The sequence below is a fragment of the Lissotriton vulgaris genome, chromosome 2_1 (assembly GCF_964263255.1).
Source record: "Lissotriton vulgaris chromosome 2_1, aLisVul1.2, whole genome shotgun sequence".
Lineage (NCBI taxonomy): Eukaryota > Metazoa > Chordata > Amphibia > Caudata > Salamandridae > Lissotriton > Lissotriton vulgaris.
In genome coordinates, this window is record NC_141687.1 from 806,728,686 (window position 1) to 806,748,613 (window position 19,928).

A 19,928-nucleotide genomic window follows, 5' to 3' on the forward strand; every position below is an offset into this window, starting at 1 on the left:
TGTAACATATACAGGAATATGCAGAAAAATTCTTTTTAAAAATGTTTAATAAAAATATATAAAAAAAAGAGGGTATATCATGGGTTTATTCCAGTTGATGTTAATACCGGATAGTACACCGAACCGAATCATCTTCCCGGTAATTCGGGCCAGGTTTTTGTGTGGTTTATATATATAGAGAGTTATGTCACCTGCATACACTGAAATTATCAGTCTTCTCGAGGTAAAAACCAATGCCCCATTGTGAGTAATGTTGCCTGACCCTGGTGATTAATGGCTCCTTGGCAAATAGGAGGGGTGAGAGTGGGCAACCTTGTTGGGTGCCCTGCATTATAGGGATTGGTTTGGATAAGAGCCCATTCAAACGTATCCGGGCTGTAGGGAGGGTATATAGAAGTTGTATATATCTAAGAAAGGTAGGGTTGGGATCCAGATGCTTTAACAGTATAACTAAATAATCCCATGCCAAAGAGTCAAAAGCTTTAGTGGCGTCTAATAGGGCTGCGATTGCCTGTACCCCAGGGTGTAAATGATGCATCACTGCAGTGTTCTCAGGTGGTGCACAGTGGAGTGCCCCGGTATAAACCCAGCCTGGTCCGACCTGATCATTCTGGGCAGAAGTGGCATGATGCGATTCGCGATAATTTTAGCTAGGGTTTTATTATCTATATTGATAAGTGACAGGGACTTGTAGGAGTCACACTTGTGTGTTGGCTTGTCAGGTTTAAGCAGGGATATAATGACTCTCCACACAGCGTGGTAGAGAGAGTGCCAGTCAGGAGCGAGTCCTCATACATCGCTAGAAGATGTGGGGCCAGAGTACTGTGTATTCTTTATAAAAAGTGACTGTGAAGCCATCAAGCCCTGGTGTTTTATCATTAGGGAGTGAGTTAATGGTTTGTAATATTTCCTCTGTTTAAAGGAGCATGTCTAGAAAGTTCTATGCGAATCCTCTAACCAGACCAATTGCAATGAGTCAAGTTAGCCGGTGAGTAGCTCAGTGTCTCCACTTGGCTGCAAAGTGTATAGTGTGGCATGAAAGTTCTTTGTTGTATCTAGTACAGCTGTGGGTTGATCTTGTAAATCGTATGCAGCGTCTTCTAGTTTAAATATGTATGTGAGCGATTGTGTATGCATTAGGATGCTTGCAGGAGTCTTCCTGGGCCTATCCCCCTCACCGTATCAACGCGCTTGGCCATCCCTGTTTTGGTATTATTTTTGTACTCTGCGTCTTTGTTATATTCATAGATTTTCTACCTGATTTCAGCTAGGGTGGCAGGTTATTTCGACCTAAGGAATTCTCCCTTCAGGGTTTCAATGTCTGTGCAGGTGTGGACAATTGAGAGCCTATCAACCTTGGAATTCCGGCTTGTTTGGAAATGCATGCCACCCCTATCACAGCTTTGAATGATTCCTAGACGTTGGAGGGGGAGGTGTCAGTAGTGGTCTTTGTTGAAAAATTGGATATGGTTTCAGCCCTAATTTCTTCTTTAAACGCATTGTCCCAAAGTGTATTTCTGGGGAAGACCAAGTGAAAACACCCGGGATTGTTTTAGGGATGTTGAATTCTAACTGGACCGGTGCATGGTCCGAAAGCATACGGGGCATGTGAGTTGCTTTAGCATCTTGTGAAATGAGCCAGTAATCAATTCTGAACCATGAGCTATGTGGTGCAGTAAAACAGGTGCCTTCACGTTGCCCCTGATGGAACAACCTCCAGACATCCAAGAGGCCATGGTCCGACATGAGCGTATTAATAATATCTGTAGCCCTAGGGTTTTGGATACAGCGCAGAGCCTGATCTATCCTGGCTGTCATCCAGCATGACGTTGAAAACCCCACCCCATATTTGCGCCCCATGACCCAGCCCGTTTACCAGTTGCCAAAGGTCAGTGAAAAACCCAGGGTCATCAGAGTTTGGGCCAAAGATTGCTACCACGGTGTATACAGTGTGCCTGTGACTATAAGAAAACTGCCCTCTTTGTCTGCTGTGAACTTAAATAGACGCCATAGGAGCTCCTTTCCTATGAGAATAGCCACCCTCTAGCATAGTTGAAGTACAACGAGGTGTAAGCTTTGCTGTGCCATCTGGCACGTAGGTCCTGACCAGTATGAGAGGTAAGATGAAGTTCTTGTAGAAAGCAGACGTCTATGTGATGACGGGCGATGTAAGCATGAACCAGTCTGGACCTACGGTAACTGTTTATATGCCGTATGTTCCAAGTAAGACATTTCATCAACATCAAACAGAATAAAAAGATGTGTACTTGATGTGGTGAACCATTGGTGAAGGTTCAAAAATAATCTTTAACTTGTTGTCTCATTGTAAGTGCCATAACATGTACCAAACATAACTATGCTTAGGAACCTAGGCATTGGTCCCAGATCCCCACCTCCCTCCTACCACACTAACTCCGAACATGGTTGTGAAAATTAGCCCTCCGCCTCTCAATTCCCTTTAAATAACAACATCATGGTATACATTCCTGGGTTAAGAGCTTGGAGGGCGGTCTCCGTCACCACACCAAGTGGGTGACCAGATGGGCATTAGTCCAGTATTGTGGAACCATACAAAACAAGGCATGAGACATAGAGTGGTCTTGGGGGAGAGCTACTCCCTAGTCCCAGTTATGTTTGAGGTGTAGTACAGGAATCCACCGTTCCAGCATTTACAATCGGTTTCTTTCAGGGTTCTCAGTGGCTTCGAGGGTTCAGTTGTTAGCGTCCAATGAGGTCTCCTCTGCTCTAGCAGTTGAAGCCACTGAGGGTTGTTGATCTTGGGCTAGTTTTTTGGCACAACTGAGGGCTTCCCTGTTGTCAGTGAAGACGTTTGGGGTACCTTTTTTCATGATAAGGAGTTTAGCTGGATAGAGGAGAGGGTATGGAATGTTGCCCTGCTGGAGCATTCTCTTGGTGGGGAAAAACTTCCTTCTTGCGTTCTGCACCATGATAGTGAAGTTCGGGTAAATAGAGATATGACTACCTTGGTGTGTTAGTTGCTGCTTCTTGTGTGTGAGACGCAGAATGGTATCTCTGTCTCTATAGTTCAGGAGTCAAGCTATAATAGGTCTCACAAGTGCCCCCGGGGGCAGTCGCGGCCCGAGGATGCAGTGCACATGCTCCATGTTAAACATGGGTGAGAGTGCTTCTGCGAAAAACTCGTAGTATGGATGGCAGTGGACTCCGGAATGCCAGTTCTCATTTTTGGTGTTTATTAAGTCAAGCTCTTGATCCATACGGAGTAGAAGTTGTTTCGTTTCTGCTTGAGCGTCTTCATTGTCAGAAATCATGCCTCAGCCTGTCAAGCCGGTCTTTGTGCCTGTCCACCCTGTGTTTCATGTGGTCTAGTCTTACAGTGAGTGTGTCCAGCTTGGAATCAATATTTCTCAGGTAAGATTTAATGTCAATCAATAGCTCTTTAATACTGATATCCTGCACAGCTTCATTATCCGTTGGATCCATCCGATTCTCAGGTCTCTCTGGGAAGTGGAGCACCTGCTTTCGAAGGTAAGTTTAGGTTGTTTAGTGTCCTGTTTGCCCATATTTCCCCAAGATATTGCAGGATTCCCGTGCTTCAGTGCGTCTGTGACTTCTCTCAAGCTGGGTTTTTTTGCGCTGCGCTTGCAGTGGGCCCCACCACTTCCCAAGTCATTGACGGGGACACCAGCAGGCCTTGAGTAACTGGTAATTTACATTGTTCTTTACAATGACCCCTCAAGGATCGAAGGCCAAGCAAATGAACCCAGGTTGGGTCCAGTATCTCTGGTGTAACTGGAGACGTTCGCACCCTGAACGAGGTGAGTGTGGGCCTGGGGTCCAAATCGCTTGAGGTGTACCTTGGAGTGCAGGATGTAACTTGTCTTGTGGGACACTTCTTGCTAGTACTTTTCAGAAAAGGTGTAACAGGGCCTTAGTTTATTGAAGGAGCCTGGGGACCGGGGGAGCCACTGGCCACATGTGAGCCTCATAACATGTGCAGGTAGTGTGGTTATACTTGGCGGGTCTCTAGCCACTCCAGGATCGAGCGTGCCCCGCCATCCGAGTCACAGGTCTTAGCAGGCCTTGTATCTACTCTTCACATGTGGACCAGGGGGCCCAGCAGAGAGGCATCGATCTGGTGTAGCCTACGGCAGAGATGTGTCCTGCACTGAAGTTTGGGAACCTCTGCTATGGAGCACATTTTTAAGGCAAATAACTTGCATCCCCAGCAGCCAGCCACCCCGGGGGGCCCACTAGGCCACAGTGGGTCAGTGAATGCACAGCTGGCCAGTGTGGTCGATCATTGCTACAGCCATTCACAGGTTGCAGTGTCACCCGGGTGTCACTTACCTGGCCAGTCTCAGTGTGCCTCTTTGCGGCTGTCCACGCAGTGCGGGACTCCTAATGTTAAATGCCTCACAGGGGTTGCCAGCCACCAGCAACCTTGTATCTCCGTTAATTGCGCAGGTGTGCAGGGGCAGCTTGGTGCCTCCGGCCAACGCTTTAACGTGGCGGTTGTGAATCCTCCGCCTCTCGTACCCACGCTCCAGTGGTGCCGGTAGGGAAGGCCTGTGTACCCTTCTACTCATAGCAGGCTCAGCAGCTGTAGGCAACTCGCTGTTTGTTTGATATTTTTGATTTGGAATGGGGTAGATGTGAGTTGGATGTAGGAGGATGGTGATGTGTGGGATTATGTTAGATTTTGCTATCCGGTTGGCGGAGCCCTCTCTCAAGTGGCCATTTCGCAGCTTGGCCAAGCTCTGCCCCCCTTATTATGGACTTGTTATTTACACTAAATATTTACTGATGTAGTATGTTTATCATGTATAATGTGCAATAGTGTGTTTAGTTTAAGGAAATGCAAACCATTTAATAATAGTGGAGAAAAATGAATCACTTAGATTTATGAAAAACCCACATGTTTTATGTGCCTGAAACCAAATCTGTACATAGCACACATCATTACTCATTTATTTACTTTAAGTCCTTTTATTACTATTAGAAAATGTTCAATCTCTACTTTGTTATGATCTCACAAAAGTCATGCGAGATTGTAAACACTTTTTACGAGGAAGAACTTACACTTTCTTTCATAACAGTACTTATTCCTTATCGTCCCCATTAGTAGGTTGTGGAGAGAAAGTAGACTCTCAAATAAGACCTTTTCACAGTGTAACAAGAGTGCACAGTAGGGTGTAAGGAGACAATGGGATCTCGCTGACACCCCACCACAGCCTAACAACTGTGTATTGTAGAATATGGGAAGAGACTGGCCTCTCCAATGAGACCTTGCATGAAGGTAAGCAGTGAATATAGAGTGTAAAGAGAAACTGCCTCTTCACTGACATCTTTTCACAGGCTTAGCAGTATGCATAGTTGGGTGGAGAAGGAATTTACCTCACAAATAAGACCTCAGTGTTCTACAGTAAGCATAAGAAGTACTGGCCTCTCCACTGAGACCTCTCCCCAGGAAAAATAATTGATTACCACCTGAGTGCCAATGAGAATGCTGGACACCTTTAAATCCCAGCATTCGCCTGCCATGCTCATTTATGTAGCGAAGATTATCGAATTTTCTTCTCCATAGACTGTATCCCACATACCTTAACAATGTTGTATGACTATCTTGGTGTATTATGTATACTCTTGTAATACCTAGCCAAACTGTAAATCACTTGATACCCACCTGGATCAAGTTTGCGCTACGTGAACCTTTCAAAATACATAAAGAAAATAAATATATCTTTGGCTGTGGGAATGGATTTAACTGTCCAGTCACAGCTCTCTCCAGGTTGACAGACATATATGGTAATGTGTAGGGAAACATTCTTCTCTCCACTAACACCTATCTCCAAAACAACATGGATATGCAGTACGGTGTTGGCAAAGAGTGGCCTCTCTGCTGACACCTCTCAATAAACCAACAGGGATACACAGTGTTGTCTGGGAGGGAGTTACCTCTCGGCTAACACAGCTTAGTAAAGTGAGAGGTGTCTATTATAGGGTTTGAGAAACATTTATCTCCCTGCTCATACCAGTTCCCATGCTGATAGGTATCCATAGTAGACTGTGTAGAGTAAGTGCCTTGTTGGCTGACACATCTCGATTGCATGAAAAGTCATCATAATACAGTATGGGGAGAGACTGGCCCCTCTCCTGTAGCCTGTTTCTTGGATGATGGGTGTGAATTCAGCTGTGAAAATGTGCTTACCTCTATTGTCACAGTTCTTCCAAGGATGTCAGATACACAAGTAAAGTGTAGGAATTAAATTGACTTTATGCTGAGAAGTCTGTCTTGCAAAACAACTGTAGAGACTATGATGTTTAAACACATTCAGCTGAGACATCTCCCCAGAGTAATATGTGTGCAAAGTGGGCTATGAGTAGAAGGGTATAGAAATGGATTATACTCTCTGCTCAGAACTGTGCCTCCCTCAGACCCCTCCCCATGAGTACAATGAATCATAGTTGGATGTGCACAAGCACAGACTACCCTTCTGAAATGTCTCTCCAGAGTCACAAGCACATATAATAACATGAAAAAGAACAGCCTTCGCCACTACACCATCTCCACCAGCTGATAGCAGTGCATAGTACAATATGAGGATGCATTGGGATCTGTACCAAAACCTCTCTTCTGTATCAGAAGTATGTATACTACAATGAGAACAAGGACTGGTCCCTCTAGTGAGACTTCACTGTTGTGTAGTGTAGTTCCTATATTCCCAATAGGCTATGCGCATTGGAATAACATAAACAATAGTTTAGACGTAGGACTGAAGTCGACTAGGTCTCTATTGAATATGTTAAACTTAATTTGTGAATGCCAGCTAGCTCAGAGGTCACTAGAAACGTTCTCGAATACACAAGAAGGGATTAGTTTCTGACAACCATATAACATGATAACTTTGTTCCCCAAGATTAAGGAATGTATCTCCAGAGTCGCGGAAACAATAGATGGCTATTTCACTCAGTCAATCGTGCATGCTTAGTTTCACCAGAAGTGCAGAGAAATAGAGAGACGGGCGTTTTCAATAAAAAGGTTATTTATTGTGTAGTCTTCTTTCTCATGCAAGAGAAGTGAATTGCTACAATCGCAATACTTGTCATAAAGTAAAGTGCATACCGTAAAAAGAGTATTATGAAATAATACAGTAAAAGCATTTATATGGTTTCTAAGCCATAAGATACTTAAAATGGATAAAATACATACAATGATAAAAGATGACTAAACGTACTCAACTGGTGCTTCTAAGATACGCCTACCCCTGTGTACTTAACCTAAGCCTAGTACATGGGAAGTTGTAAGTGAGATGTAGCTTGAGTTAAATAGTTTCTGCGAAGAATCTACTCAAGAATTCTCTAAGAGTCTAATCAGCTCCGTACCTTGTTTATAGAATGTAGGAGGTCTTGTATCTCTCTCTCAGGACTCGATCTCCCAGTAACCCGCAAATGTAACTGGGAAACACCGGAGCTGGATTTCTCGGCAAGAGAAAAGACAGCGTCTCTCTCAGTGCGTCAGCTGGAGGGTCGGCTTCCTTCGGCACTCGCTACAGCAGGGCGTCGGGCAAGTAGTCAGTCGATCTACTTCAAACCACTGTGTGCTTTGTTAGGGCAGATGCTGCTATATTTATACCTGGAAGGTGCCGAGTTTGACGTAAGGTTGGACATAATACGTCACTAAGAACTCGCAGTTCTTTTAGGACTCCAGGAGTTCTAGGACAAATCAATACAGAAGCAGGGGAAAGTCCCGGACTCGTTGTGATTTCTAGAAATCTGTGGAAGTAGCCATGCCGTATTTGGACTACATTGGCTGTGTCTAAACATGGTTATGATTCTGATGCCTATATAAGGATATGATGAGTTATACCTATATAAGGGCATGAATCGGGAAAATTACACTAGAGCCCTAGATTCGTCTACAACACCCACTCCACGTAGAATGTCCATCTTTACAAAGTACTAAAGCAAGTATAACATATCTAAGCATGTGTTTACAATCCCACCCAAAAATACATAAAATGCATTTGAAATGGGTTGTACGCGAAAAATGAGTATTGTACTGTACTGTACGTTTTCTAAGCAGTGGTATCATTCAAATAATGCATATAGTTTACATTTGAAATGCTGACTGGATGAATCACAAAAAGTTACATTCATGAAATGGCTCTTAATACAGAAAAGAAGGTCGAGACCATTTCATTACATATTTATAGAAAACTGTACATGTGCTAGAGGCTGAGTTCAAATATTGTCTCTAGATTTTTCCTTTAAAAATAGAAATCTTGTTCTCTAAGAATAGTTCTACTTTAAGCAGATTACTCTGTGCCAAAAAAAGAAAATATTTTATGAATGAGAATAAATAATTCTGTTTGAGGAAAAAATAGTTCCAAAGTTTTTGAAGTTCTGTTTATCAAAACTGAAGGCCGAATTCAAAGTTCAGGGAACGCTGTGTGCTCGTGTTTTCAAAAGTTATTCTTGTTGTTAGGAGAGAACATTAACAAATAGGCTGGCAAAGAATTTATCTACAACAGTAGGTGAAAGTTGGACCATGTCCGAAAAAGTAGAAATAGTGCATATGTGAGATGCATTGCCATCATCGTTGTCTAGATCAGCAATGGTCACGAAATGTTGTACCTGTGTGCCACTTTCATCTCGTACCTCACTGCCAGTATGTTGCTGTGAGGTCTCAACGAATGCCGTCATCAGAATTGGTAGCCGCTGGGGACAACAGGTTGCATGAGCCATTACCGAACCAAGCAAAGTATTGACATCCATAGGTTCTGCTGATGGGAGTGTGAGACAGACGTCTAACACGCATTCTTCTCCGCAGAGAAGGCATCGTAGAACAGGTAGGATGCAATCTTGCCAGATTGGTCTGAATGAAAGAAACCATGTGGTATTCAGATCTCTTAGCCGAGCCAAGCCGAGGACTTTGGTAATCCTATCTCTACACCGCATTGCCAGGATCGTTTGTTCCATGGTAACCTGAGTATTGCTTGTGACTGGACTTGCCATATCGGAGCAGAAGGAACAAAAATAAAATTCCTGCTACGAGTCCCAAGATGAGAGGCAGGCCGCCAAACACAGAGTGCACGAAATTCGGGAAGATGCTCAGGACTACCTCAAAGGGTGATAATAGTCCCGAAAAAATTGTCTTATATACATGTGCGATGCCGCTGGTATCAGACATGTTTAAGATTTGACTTAACATTTCTACGAAATGCACATGGCAATTTGTTGATAATAATGCATGTATCTCTGCTGAGGTCCTTGCGACTTGCAGATCATACGTCTCTCTGGGGGAGGTCAAAGGTACAGTTTTTTGTAAAAGAATGGCTTTCATTCTGCTTAAAGTATCAATTTGAATAGAAGAGATATTCAATGAAGGCCATATCGTTGCCTCCTTGTCTAGTTTGCTGTTTGGTTGCAATACTTGCATACAGCAAGTGACCTTGGATGTAACCCTAACGAGATAGGCCATTCCTGGTAACATGCCACAACAGCTGTGGTCAGATAACATAACTGCTGTTGGAAAGCTATCTGAAAAAAGGATCTATTTGTGTGGCTGGGGTTCTGTGCAGGTGGCAAGAAAGGTCATTTGATGAACCCTCGCAGGCTCCATGCGAGTTAATTCCTTGACACAGAAGTGTACCACTTAGTGAGTTTTTACAATTGTTACCACTAAGAAATACATCTTTTTCCCCCCACTCCAACATCTATGTGTGTAAGGTAAATTCCAGGTTGACTTGATGTACCCTTTACCGAACTTTTCATACAGGCCCGCTGGTATGTGCTTTAGGCAATATTGAAACTGAAATGTTGTTATTGGTATTGTAATGGTGCCATGTATTATCCATTCAATGACAGGCTTTTCGGAAACTGTCAATGGTTATCTTTCTAGTTTTTCAATGCTTAGCACCGTATAGTCTGCTCCTCTTTGTGCCAAAGAGATTTGTTTATCTGTAAGGTTAAATATAGAAAATAATGCCGTTGTGTTGATTAGACGCCAGGGCACGTAGCCTGAACAGAGATTTTGTAACGTCTAGCCTAACTGTACAATAGAACATAATTGGGACTGGCCATGTTGTAACATTAGTATATCCTGTTCTATTATATCAATAGCAGATGATACAATGCTGTCCAAAGAATAAATTCAGGAGGACAGAGTCGTTAACCCATTGTCCACTACAGACAGTGTTTTTTCCAAATTAATACGATCAATTTCTCGTATTTTTTCACCAGTTTCAATTTGCGTTACTTTCTAAGCTTCGTTGTAAGCAGCATATATACCGGCGTACATGGAAAGTTTTTGACGCTGTTTGCGAGGTCCCAATAAGAAATCTCACAAGGCAACGCCTTCTTTAAGGAAGGTGAAGTGTTGCTTAATTTCAGGTAGTGTGGATTTCTGTAGCCATTCGAGGCATAGTTTCCCTACTCTATCCCTGGATATTGTCTCTGGGAATATCTTGGGTCTGGCCTGTTCTGTGTGAACCCCTGTGTTTTGTTCATGAATGTATCTTGACAGTTATTAGTGTCTGTGGGCCAGATCAACCATTTTCTCCAATCAGGATTAGTTCTGTTTTGGTGTAAAATATGGGATACGTCTATCTCCACATCTGTAGTCTTATTACTATCAGGTATGGGCTTTGGTATAGATGGCTTGTTTAAATCCTTTATCTTGGCTAGGCCAAGACAGGTTGTTTGTTGAATGGTGTCATTCAGGAACATTATTTGTTCTGGGATCATGCAGGCTCTGAATAATAATTCTAAACCTTGTACCTGCCAGTCTTTTGTACCCCAGACCGTTTTTGTCTCAATGTTGTCTTTCTAAAATTCAAAACCAAATGTAGACAACTGTGCATAAAATTTTGCAGAATAAGTTAGTTTAGTATTTGTCAACATGTTTTTATTCCTGTCTTATTCATAATTTTGAAATAAAACGTTTCTGGATCTGTGTTATTAAACCCTGAGAAGTATGGGAATTTCTCATAAAATGTTTTTGAGCTGCCTTTTGGCGGTGTTGGACAATGTTCCCATTCATTATAAGAAAAAACATTTCTAGGATTCGCAGATTTATGCAAATAGTGGTGCCCATAATGATTAAAGCAATACATTTCTTCATAATCTGATGAACCTTCTAAATAATCATGTTCTGTAAATTGTGCTGACATTTCTAAATCTGACATCATGGTATTAATAGTTTCAAAGTCCCAATCATCAGAGAAAGTGCTCGGTGAGACAAAGTCACTTAAAGAAACCTTGAACTGGTGTGGATACTTCAAGAGTTCAACCGGGCCATAGATGTCGTAGTCAGTAGCGTCCCATGCTACACCAACAGGTATAGGAATAGCTGTGATGTTTACTGATGATAGTTCTCTTTTTTCAATGTGAGAAGTTTTGTGAGGCTTTAGAACTAAGTTGATTTTCTGACTTGCTGTGTCCATTGTACTGTATTTTCCATCAATCATTCTTCCCAAGCTTAAAAACAAAATGAGCCGGAGCAGGAGGAAAAGTACACCTAACACAATCCACAATTCAATCCATGGTGAAATCAGATATGTTTCTCCAAGTTGATGAAAGAGTTCTGTTATTTTTTCTTTGAAAGTTTTGTTTGCTGGCTTTTCTTCATGTTCACTAGGATCTTCAGAAAAGTCATCGAAATTGATAAAATAGCCAGAAGCAGTTCTGTCAATTGTTGGATTTGCATCATGATCGTTATTAATCTTTGTAGTTGCTTCTTCCTTTGTCATATTAGTATAGTCAGAGGCTACATCATTGTAGACAGGTGTTTCTTGACAAACTGTTGCAATTTGGGTTTCAAGAGGCACTAGTTCCATGGCTTTGTTGCATAGTCCTTCTTTATTCACTGCAGGTTTATCAAATGTGATTAGTCTCTCAGTTTGAACCTCTTGAATTGTAGCAAGGTTTGGTCTTTTGCTACATCTTGGGAGTCCACTGGGCCTACTACTTATTATTGGCCACATGGTTGTGGTTTTACCAGGTCGATTGATACAACTCTGTTCTTCTTTTTACCAGCAAGGGGCTGTAGTACTACTGATCTTGTTCCGTGGATTGCTAAGACAGGTACTATTTTTCTGTAAGAAGGCCCAAATTCCTTCTTCACCACGATCTTTTCTCTGACCAGATCCCCAATCTTTGGAATCCAGACAGGTCTTGCTGGGACAGGTGGTTTTTCTATAGTGGCCATTGGCTTTTGTTTTGTGTTACTTAGACTTCTTCTCATTTCATTTAAGTCCTGTAAAACAGCCAAACGATCTTTGATATCAAAGGTTTTTTGTTCCACCACTGAAGTCTGATGATCGAGGTCTTCAATCAACATTCTAGTACCAAACAAAAGTTCATATAGAGTGATTCCACCCAGAGAATGTCTTGGCAGATTATTAAGACTACGTTGCACACTTATTAGATGTTTGACCCACCCATCATCCCGAACCTAAAACCCTCGTTGTTATACATTGCTTTATGTCACGGTTTTTTCTCTCCACTACCGCATGAGCCACAGGATGGAAGGGACTAGAATACCGTAATGCAACGCCCAAGCTGGCCATGGCCTCTTTGTAAGCTTGAGAGCTAAACGCAGGACCCTGGTCAGAATGTAGTGGGCCAATTGCGTATGTGCTGATAAAGACTCGCAGATCTTTAATAGCAGTTTTGCCGTCAGCCGAGCGCTGGGCCACATCCAAATGAATCTCGTGCAGGAATCCACTGCGACCATGATATATTTATAGTTGCCATCCCTTTGTAAGGGGCCACAGTGGTCCAGGTAAACACATGCTAATGGTTTATCTGAGATTAGAAGGGGCCTCTGCGCAGGTCGTTTCACTGTTGTTACCTTCATTTTTTGGCATATTTCACAGTCTAGAACATAGTTTCTAGACTGTTTCCTCATGCGCAGCCACCAATATCTCTGTTTTAGTAACGATACTGTGGCGGAAACACCCCGCATGTGCTGAGGCGAGCCTTTCATGTGCCGCTAAGATTAGTCCTAACCTATGTTCCATGTTTGGAATTGCCCTATCCCCCACTCCAGGGATTACGTCAAAGGGAACATTATTTGCATCAGTTTTGTATGAGTATTTTACTGGAAATCCTCTCGGGAGGGTCCTATCACTGTTTTTTACTGAAGCAGTGACAGCTTGCATTATCTCGCTGTCTATTTTTGTTTTTGACCGTGTGATAGCAGCTACGGAAGCCGTTTGAACAGCTGCCTTCGCGGCTTCATCAGCCAATGAATTCCCTGCAACGTGAACGCTATCACGCTGATGACTCAGTGTATGTATTACGTGAGTCTTTTGTAGTTCTTTCCTCAAAATAACTACTTGTTCCCAAAGCATTTTATGCTTAATTGTGCCACCTTTTGCATCTTTGAACCCGTTTTGAACTTAGTTCTGCATGTTTTCATTGTAAGACTGGACGCAGTAATATGAATCGCACACTATTAGTGTTGGGAATTCGCGATCAGTATTCTCAAGCGCCATTTTGAAAGCCTGTAGTTCAGCTCGCTGAGCTGTTCAGTCTCTGAGTGATTGAGTTTTTGTGACCATAGGTGCCAGCGACCTTCGTGCCAGCGACCTTTAACAATCGCGCACGCAGCACTATAAGCTTGTTTACCCCCAACTTCGGGCTGTGCTGATCCGTCTGTATATATTATACAGCCGTAATGTTCGAGAGGCAGAATTTCGGTCGGCAGAGGACATTCATACTCATATTGGAGAAATTCTTGTGTTTTCAAGTTAGGATCAAATTTGTAAATTACGTCTGATGCAGAAAGAGAATTAGCCCATTGTATCCATCTCAGATGTAAAGTTTTAGAATTTGGAATGCTTGCTCTTGTCTCTGCTTCTAGGGCAGCTAAAGGTGTAACAATTATTATGCGTTTACCCTGTGCGAGGGCTCTTTCTTTTGCTACAGCAGTTTGAACCGCTGTCAGAATTTTCTCAGTAGAAGTGAATTTTATTTCAGCTTGTGTGTACAAGTGTGATTTGTAAGCTGTTGGTACCATTTCCCCTTCATTATAGGTCAGGTACGTGAATCTGCATCTTCTTGGGATGACTCGTATTACAAGATTGCGTACGTTTACGCGTGTTTTCAACTTTGTTTTAGCTAACATGTCTGTTTGTATTGAACGTAACATTTCTGTGTGTTTCTGTGTCCAATTAGTTGGTTTGAAATCAGTTTTATCTAATTTGTAGAGTGGTTTAATCCTCTCTGCGTAATTCAGAACGTACGTTCTTCCAAAATCCAAAATACCTAGAATTAATTGTAAGTTTTTAAGCGTTTTTGGAGCTTGGAGCACCGCACATTTCTCTAAGAAATTGGCTGCCAGGGTTTTGCCTTCACTTGATGACTCATATCCTAGAAATAGGACAGTGAGGTGGGCAATTAGCGATTTTTTAAAGTTTAATTTGTACCCTTCTGATGCGAACACAAGTACAATGGTGTTCACTCTTTCCAAGTGCCTGTCCAAATCATCGTCTGTTAGGTAGATGTCATTGACGTAAGATAATGCCTCATCATCATACATTGGTAGTAACTCGGCTACTCTCGCTGAAAATAACCCTGGGCTATTCTTGAATCCTTGGGGGAGACAACAAAATTGTCTCTGGGCCCTAATACTGGAGAAAGCGGTCAAAAACCTGCTTTCTGGTGCAATGTTTTGACAGAAGAAACCATTTGAAATATCTAATGTCGTTTTATATTTTTTGCGCACAATGTTATTAATTAGTGCTGCACTGTGTGAATGTTGTTCTGCAAATATTTTGCAACATGTGTTTAAGTGTCTGTAGTCCAATACTAGACGATATGAATTGTCGGGTTTGGAGACAGGAAACAAAGGATTGTTCATTTGTGAGGTGCATGTTTCAATCACCCCCTGGTATTCAAGTTGATCTAAGATCTCCCTGACTTGTTTTTTAGCTTCTTGCTTAACAGGATACTGCCATTGTGCAGTAGGTGGATTTTTTTTTAACTGGCTTTTATGGTGAGGGGATTCCTCATCCCATCCTATATGATTTTTATATAATGCAGGGGCTTGGGCCACTGCCCATTTTCTAGCATATGTCTATTTTTTATGAATTGGAATGTGATTTGAGAAGGCAGGCATAATCATTTCTTCGCCATGTGGGCACCCCCTAACAAATTCTGGTGGCCAGTCTTTCTCACTAGAAGGATATCATAGCCTTTAGATAGCTTCTCCCAAAAGTGACCTCTTATTTTCCTAATGTTGTCCCCTTCTGTACGTAATGTTATTTCATATAATTTATGGGGTACACTAACTCAGGTGTATGCAGTTTAACCTGAATGTACTCATTCATGTCCACTGTCTCCAGAAGATTCATCAGGATCTTGCGAATGTCTCCTTCAGCCACACCACAGCTCTCCTTTGGACGGACCACAGCTGCGTTCACTTTACCTACAATAAGACCACAACCCACAACCATCCTCAACCCACTCTGCGAAGAAACTGGAACAAAATCACCATCAACCAGATCTCCTCATCGCTTCTTCAAAACCCCCCTGCCCACTCCTCAAACCCCGACCAAGCAGCCATTAACCTCACCCAATGGCTATCCAACAGCGCCGACATCCTAGCACCGTTGAAAAAACGTCAAATCAAACTAGGCAGCAAAAAGGCCTCCTGGTTCAACGATAATCTTAAGAAATCTTAGAAACTCTGTCGCTCCCTTGAGAAGGCCTGGAAAAAAGACCCAAACACCAGCACCAAGGACGCCTTCAAAAACGCCACCCGTATACATCACCAACTGATCCGGACTGCCAAGAAAGCCGCTTTCAAGTACCGACTAGATAACAACGCCCACAACAGCAAGGAATTATTCAACATCGTCAAGGAATTTACCAACCCCTCAGCCAACTCCAACGACATCACCCCCTCTCAAGCCCTCTGCAACTCCCTAGCTTCATTCTTCCACAACAAGATCGCAGACATCCACAACAGCTTCGACAACCGACCCGAAGACCAACCCACCCAACCCTCTGCAGGACCTCCACCCCCTTGAACATCCTCAATGACTGGAACCCAATCTCCACTGAGGACACCATCCGCCTGATGAACTCTATCCACTCAGGATCCCCCACAGACCCATGCCCTCACCACATCTTCAACAAAGCAGACTCCATCATAGCACCGCACCTCCGAGACGTCATCAACTGCTCCCTCAACTCCGCCACCTTCCCGGAAAGCTGGAAACACGCCAAACTCAGCGCCCTTCTGAAAAAACCCACAGCTGACCCCACCGAACTCAAAAACTACCGCCCCATCTCGCTCCTTCCATTCCCGGCCAAAGTCATCGAGAAAGCTGTCAACAACCAGCTCGCCGCCTTCCTCGAAACCAACAAATCCCTTGCCTCCTCACAGTCCGGCTTCCGAGCCAAACACAGCACTGAGACTGCACTCATCGCAGCAACAGACGACATTCGAACTCTACTGGACAACGGAGACACAGTCGCCCTCATCCTCCTCGACCTCTCCGCAGCCTTTGACACAGTTTGTCATAGCACCTTAATACAACGCCTCAGAAACATCGGAATCCAAGGAAAAGCACTGGAATGGATCACCTCGTTCCTTGCCGGAAGAACTCAGAGAGTCCGCCTTCCCCCCTTCAAATCAGAGGCCACCGAAGTCATCTGCGGCGTGCCACAAGGATCTTCACTCAGCCCCACCCTCTTCAACGTATACATGAGCCCCCTCGCGGCCATCGCACGCCAACACAACCTCAACATCATCTCCTACGCTGATGACACTCAACTGATACTATCACTCACCAAAGACCCTAACACCGCCAAAACCAACCTACATGAAGGAATGAAAGAAGTAGCCGAGTGGATGAAGCATAGCCGTCTAAAACTGAACTGAGACAAAACAGAAGTCCTTATCCTAGGTACCTCCCCCTCCGCCTGGGACGACTCTTGGTGGCCAGAGGCCCTTGGAAAAGCACCCATCCCGCCGGACCACGCACGGAACTTAGGTGTCATCCTGGACTCCTCACTCTCTATGAACAGACAAGTCAACGCCGTCTCATCATCTTGCTTCAATATTCTTCGCATGCTCAAAAAAACATTTCGCTGGATCCCCACCGAAACTAGAAAAATGGTCACCCACGCACTGGTCACGAGCCGCCTGGACTACGGAAATACCCTATACGCCGGTACCACCGCAAAACTCCAGAAAAAACTCCAACGCATCCAGAACGCTTCAGCCAGACTCATACTAGACATCCCGCGTAAAGACCACATCTCTGGCCACCTGAAAAACCTCCACTGGCTCCCCGTTAACAAGAGGATTACTTTCCGCCTCCTAACTCACGCACACAAAGCACTTTACGAACTTGGACCCGAATGCCTCAACTCACGACTTTCCTTCTACACCCCCTCCCGCCAGCTACGATCCTCCAACCAAGCCCTTGCAACTGTACCTCGCATCAACAAAACCACCATGGGAGGCAGATCCTTCTCCTACCTGGCAGCTAAAACCTGGAACTCACTTCCCACTCACCTTCGCCTCACTCAGAACCACCTAACATTCAGAAAGCAACTTAAAACCTGGATATTCGACAAGTAATTCCCCACCCTTCTTCAAGCGCCTTGAGACCCTCTGGGTATGTAGCGCGCTATATAAATCACTTGACTTGACTTGACTTGACTTCTGCTGCACTGTCTAGCATTGTCTGGGCCCATTCTCCATTCTTGAGTTGTGTCCTCAGGATCCTCTGCATGTTTTATCTTTATGCTAGCTACCTTCTTCTTCAACATGGACTAAACCAAAAACTAATACATAGGATTCTCCTCCTACTAAGTTTTGGCGGATATTAACCTTTCACCCACTCCAGACGTCTATTGGAGTTTTTACGGGAAAGGGGTCTCTGTGAAAAGCATGACTGAGTTACTCTAATATCTAGCGTTAAATTATCGCCTTAGCAAATGTTGGGCATGATGTAGTGTAGTTCCTATATTCCCAATAGGCTCTGCGCATTGGAAAAACATAAACGATAGTTTAGACGTAGGACTGAAGTCGACTAGGTCTCTATTGAAGATGTTAGACTTAATTTGTGAATGCCAGCTAGCTCAGAGGTCACTAGAAACTTTCTCGAATACACAAGAAGGGATTAGTTTCTGACAACCATATAACATGACAACTTTGTTCCCCAAGAATAGGGATTGTATCTCCAGAGTCGCGGAAACAATAGATGGCTATTTCGCTCAGTCAATCGTGCATGCTTAGTTTCACCAGAAGTGCAGAGAAATAGAGAGACGGGCGTTTTCAATAAAAAGGTTATTTATTGTGTAGTCTTCTTTCTCATGCAAGAGACGTGAAGTGCTACAATCGCAATACTTGTCATAAAGTAAAGTGCATACCGTAAAAAGAGTATTATGAAATAATACAGTAAAAGCATTTATATGGTTTCTAAGCCATAAGATACTTAAAATGGATAAAATACATACAATGATAAAAGATGACTAAACGTACTCAACTGGTGCTTCTAAGATACGCCTACCCCTGTGTACTTAACCTAAGCCTAGTACATGGGAAGTTGTAAGTGAGATGTAGCTTGAGTTAAATAGTTTCAGCGAAGAATCTACTCAAGAATTCTATAAGAGTCTAATCAGCTCCGTACCTTGTTTATAGAATGTAGGAGGTCTTGTATCTCTCTCTCAGGACTCGATCTCCCAGTAACCCGCAAATGTAACTGGGAAACACCGGAGCTGGATTTCTCGGCAAGAGAAAAGACAGCGTCTCTCTCAGTGCATCAGCTGGAGGGTCGGCTTCCTTCAGCACTCGCTACAGCAGGGCGTCGGGCAAGTAGTCAGTCGATCTACTTCAAACCACTGTGTGCTTTGTTAGCGCAGATGCTGCTATATTTATACCTGGAAGGTGCCGAGTTTGATGTAAGGTTGGACATAATACGCCACTAAGAACTCGCAGTTCTTTTAGGACTCCAGGAGTTCTAGGACAAATCAATACAGAAGCAGGGGAAAGTCCCGGACTGCTGGAGGTTTGGTCTCTCCAAGAACTTGTTGTGATTTCTAGGAATCTGTGGAAGTAGCCATGCCGTATTTGGACTACATTGGCTGTGTCTAAATATGGTTATGATTCTGATGCCTATATAAGGATATGATGAGTTATACCTATATAAGGGCATGAATCGGGAAAATTACATTAGAGCCCTAGATTCGTCTACAACAGTTGCATGAGAATTTTCCATACTTGAGTAATCAAATAATTGCCTCCTACATTCACAGTTTTCTGTAGCATAAAAGATATACATATTGAACCTAATCATGTATTCAAAACCTTAGGCCATCACCTTCACACCCTTCCTACATACAGCAACAACCTGTTCCTAGGATGATCTGAAGGACAGCCACAAAGCTGGACCAAAAAAGCCTCTCACCAACAATGCTTAGAGGCCTGTGGAAGGAACATGGCGGCGGCAGGCTAGCGGCTGTCACGGAGCTCTTCACCTGAGTGCATTTGGATAGACGGTTACGATGTCCTTACAGAGATTTCACGGTGAGAATTGGTGGCCAAAGTTAATGTAAGTAATTCCCCAACAGAAACGAGGTTTTCTCTCTCCTTTCCATGCTAAACGAGCAAATCGGAGTCGAGGCGGCTGAGAATGGTGGAGAACGGCAGAGAACGGGGGTCGGCGCTAGGACCCATGGACCCCGGAGGATGGTTGCAGTGAACGCATGCCGGGAGGACGAGGAGGAGGGGCAGCCACAGGGCATGAGAAACGGAGCTGTGAGAGCGGATCCAGGAGCCGCGGAAGAGGTGCTCGTGGAGGAGTTCATGACGAACGCGGGTGTTTTTCCAAGGCAGACGAACAAATTGAAGATAAGTTTTAATCCGAGACGTTGGAGTGAAGTCCGGGAGGGGGTTAACTGGAAGTGGGATATTTGGCAGTGCA